This window comes from Sus scrofa, chromosome 4 (assembly GCF_054392235.1).
Source record: "Sus scrofa isolate SSC_HxYL_T2T_F1_AM1 chromosome 4, Sscrofa_HxYL_maternal_Yorkshire_Landrace_v2.0, whole genome shotgun sequence".
Lineage (NCBI taxonomy): Eukaryota > Metazoa > Chordata > Mammalia > Artiodactyla > Suidae > Sus > Sus scrofa.
This window is the reverse complement of record NC_139386.1, coordinates 61895155-61899542: the sequence shown is the minus strand read 5'-3', so window position 1 is coordinate 61899542 and position 4388 is coordinate 61895155. Positions and strand designations below refer to the sequence as shown.

At 38.2% G+C, this 4388-nt stretch overlaps 1 non-coding gene across 1 annotated transcript; it reads right to left on the bottom strand.

Moving 5' to 3' along the window:
* Positions 1-3697: 3697 nt before the first annotated feature.
* On the bottom strand, positions 3698-3803 carry LOC146403825 (U6 spliceosomal RNA). The gene has a single exon (XR_014845072.1). It is a non-coding gene; the product is annotated as a U6 spliceosomal RNA (small nuclear RNA).
* Positions 3804-4388: the final 585 nt, after the last annotated feature.

Genomic DNA, 4388 nt, shown 5'->3' with positions numbered 1-4388 from the left:
TGTGATTCTTCCTGCTCTGAAAACAAAATTCCTTTATTATGACGCTCTTTTCTTTCTTCCTTTGTGTGGATTGCCTTTTCACTATTTTCTCTGGTCTTGCTATCTATCCCTTGTTAAGTCATGTTTTGACTTCAGGTCTTCCTCCATTTGGGAGTAAGCCTTGTGTGATAGAAATATTCTGCCACCAGCCAGACATTTTCTTTTGAGAGAGAAGGTCCTTAAGGGTGTTAAGTGTTGGTGTGGAACTTGTTTCTTAAGGGCTAGTGAATTAGAGAAGATCTAATTTGCTGTGTGAGAACCTGAGCCCTTTGGACCATTTTAAAGGAATTATAAAATTTCTGATTGTATTGTCCATCCATGTGAATTACCATGATATAGAGGTTCTTTGCCTGGAAGACCAATAGCATGGCCATATCTGCAATGGTGTTAGCTGTGTGTGGTCACAATGATTTTAGCAAGTTTTGTGTGGACACAGAAGAAGGAGCAACTACATGGATTGCTTTTAGTCCAAAGACTGTAACTCTCTCCTCACACTCCAGGCCTTTTAAGCTCCCCTCTTTTTGATAGTTGGGAGCCTGACATTTTTATTCAGTAGAACTTTTTTTCCCTAATTTATTTATTTATTTTTCCACTGTACTGCATGGGGGCCAAGATATATTCAGTAGAACTTTAAGCTAAGGCTTTGACCCCTGTTATAAGTTATTATTTAGTGTGAACGTGAGATCTGAAAGTAAGATTTAAAAGAGTAGAGGAAAATTTCCCATCAGGTTCAGCAGTAAAAAACTCAGCTAGTATCCACGAGGATGTGGGTTCAATCCCTGGCCTCACTCAGTGGGTTAAGGATCCAGTGTTGCTGTAAGCTGCAGTGTAGATCACAGATGAGGATCAGATCTGGTGTTGCCGTGGTGTAGGCCAGCAGTTGCAGCTCTAATTCAACCTCTAGCCAGGGAACTTCCATATGTTGCAGGTGTGGCCCTAAAAAAAAAGAAAAAAAAAAGAGTAGAGGATAGAAGGAGTAAGAAGGCATGGGGGCCTGAGGTAAGTAGATGGCCTTGCTGGGAGGGAGGGATGGGGTGATGGAAGGATAGTTGGGCACATAAATACTTTACTGCTTATTTTAAAACAATATATGAGGCTACACTTCTCCTGAAATTACTTTTGTTATCTGGCAAAATTTACTTCTTCCCACTTTCAGTTTCAAAAAAGATATCCATAAGCCATCCCCGCCAGGTCTGTTTCTGAAAGCACAGCTTATTTCCTTTAAAGGAGGAAGAAGAAAAAAAAAAAAAAAAAAAAAGACCCATTACACTTGTAAGTGTTCTAAAGTCTTAAATGATGTATTTAAAACTGTACCAATAATTAAACTTGGGTCTAGCCTTTGAACTGTTAACTGTCAGCAGTTTGAGAACGTCTAGAGCTATTACAATGATTTGGTATGATTATTCATTATTTTCCCTCTCTTTCCCTTTGGCTACAAAGAGGATCTTAGCTCTTTCCCTGTCTCTGATCTTAGTCTTCTCTGCAAATAAGACTACATGAGAAAAACAAACAAACAAAAAAAACCCAAAAAGGATTTCTGTAAAAGAAAGAGATGTCATCTCTGCTATAATCACATAAATAGTAAAATAAAAATTTTGGTCAATTATCCAGGTAATTCATGCGCAGATGCACCTTAACCTTTGACATTACTAGGATAATGGCTGTGGTTCTTTTCATTTTCCAAGAATAGATAAATTCTTGTGCTTATTATAAAATGCAAACGCTCTTTTTTCAAGTTTAATATTTCCTGTCAGAAGAGTTTAGTTCTGTATATTAAAAAAAAATTCACCAAACCATATGATAAATTAAATTTGGTGATTTAAAAGCTGAAATGTTGCTGTGATGGACAGATTGCTTAACAGGAAGATAAAATTTGGCAATGTAAACGAGATAGGTCCCGTGAGCATCTTTTTGGAAGCAAAGCATCTGTTCAGTTGGTTTATTTTTCTTCTTGTTAGATCCACCAAAAAATAGCTTTTCTTTTTAAGTGAGAGTTCTTAAACCTTGATATCTCTGTCCATTTGCCCTAGGAACATTATTATTTTCGAAAGCTGAATGCTGTATAATGTCATTGCTAAATAGAACCTCATACTGAATTTTGGAATTTCTATTAACTTTTGGAAAAGTTGCAGAATGGTCTATAAAAAGCAATTTTCAGTTTATTTAAAAAAATAGAATACCAAGCAAGATAAGACCCCTTTGCTGCCATCTGTTGTTCTCCCAAAGAAACGACTCGCTGGTTAATACTTTCCTTTTAAACCAGATAACATGTCAAAATCATTATTTCCAATGTTCAGATGAGATTCCCTTCTTGATACCTTTTTCTACAGGGAATCTCTTCATCTCTAACAGTTGGGTAAACAGGTTTCCAAGTACTCACACATGACCATACAGAGATTTAAATTTTCCTCTTGACGCATGCAGTAGATATTTGAGAAGGTTGAATAGACAAAGACAAAGAAAGCCTCTGATTCCTAAATAAGCTCATCATACCCCCAAAGTGCTTGTAAGCTAATCTTTGCAAAGTAAAAGCTTTTCATTTAACCACAGCACTTTAGCCCTGGATGTAAAATTTAAATTCAAGATCACCCTCCACCCCACAATTGCTTTGTATTGGGCACATGGTTAAAAACTGGAACTATAGACATGAACGTAACAGAGTCCCAGACTTTGAACATTTCAGAATTTAAAAGAGGAGACAGATTATGTTGAGAGAAGGAAGCCCTTGTTCATGTCAATATGGGATGAGGAATCAAGAAATCAAGATAGAAGGTGATGATGGCAATCCTGCTATGATGTGACATCAGTGGAGATAAAAATGGAGAAAACTTAGTGAAAGAGGTAATGTAAAGATTGACACTTTGTGACAAAAAGGGTTTACAAGTTTGAAATAAAGGAGGTTGGAAGAGGGTGTTGACTGGCAGGAAATTCTTTTTTTTTTAAGCTGTATTTCACTTAATACAGGAGATCACTACAACTACTTCCACTAACTGTAATGTTAGCCCCTCTCCCAAACAAACAGCAGCAATAACAAACAAATAAAAATCATAACAGTTGAGACACTCCAAAATAAGTACAACAAAGATATCTTAAAAAGTTCTTTCATTCCATCCATATTAGGTTATTTTTGTCCCCGGCTAAGATGGTATTAACTTTTATTTTAGAAGCAATTTTAACTTAATGAAAATTTTAATGCTGAGATGAGAAGCAGAAAATTAGAATGAGGAACAAGGCCAGGGAAATCATTTCTGGAGGCAGACATGCTGGGAGCTGTAAGAGTCATGACTGACAGTCCAACTTTCTAAATATTTTAGATTTCAGATTTTCAAAATTTCACCTGACTTCATTTTAAAAAAAAAAAAATTAAAACTTTTTTCGTGTGTCTTTTTTTTTTTTTTTTTTAATCCAGGGCCGCACCCACAGCATATGGAGGCTCCCAGGCTAGGGGTCCAATCAGAGCTATAGCCGCCGGCCAGCACCAGAACCACAGCAACATGGGACCTAAGCCGCATCTGCGACCTACACCACAGCCCCAGGAAATGCCAGATCCTCAACCCACCGAGCGAGGCCAGGGATCAAACCTGCAACCCCATGGTTTCTAGTCAGGTTTGTTAACCACTGAGCCACGATGGGAACTGCGAACATTTTTTAATCTTTTAAAAATAAAGAACACTTCATGAATTTGCATGTAATCTTGTACAAGGGCTATGCTAATCTTCTCTGTATGATGCCAATGTTAGTATATGGGCTGCCCAAGCAAGTACTGGTTTTGTGTCTTTTTTTTTTTTTTTTTTTTGTCTTTTTACCATTTCTTGGGCTGCCTCGCGGCATATGGAGATTCCCAGGCTAGGGGTCTAATCGGAGCTGTAGCCACCAGCCTACACCAGAGTCACAGCAACGCGGGATCCGAGCCGAGATAGCAACCTACACCACAGCCCACGGCAATGCCGGATCCTCAACCCACTGAGCAAGGCCAGGGACCGAACCTGCAACCTCATGGTTCCTAGTCAGATTCGTTAACCACTGAGCCATGACGGGAACTCCTGGTTTTGTGTCTTAATAACACCCTCTTTCTTTTCTCAGAATATTTACCATTCACTTTGTCCTTAGACTGATGCTTCAGCCAGAAGAGTCCAGGTTGTGTGTCTTAATGTGAGTTCACAAGGGGTCTCCTGAAAAGAGTGTTAAATATTCTCTTCCCAAGATGTTTCACTTGCTCTCTCTTCACGCTTCATGCAAAGATGAAACTGTTAGAAAATATTTAGTTTCCTACTTCCTTCCAACCTTACCCCAAATCCTTAGTTAAAACAGTTTATAATTTTTGGTATCATGCTGTTATGAGACTGCCT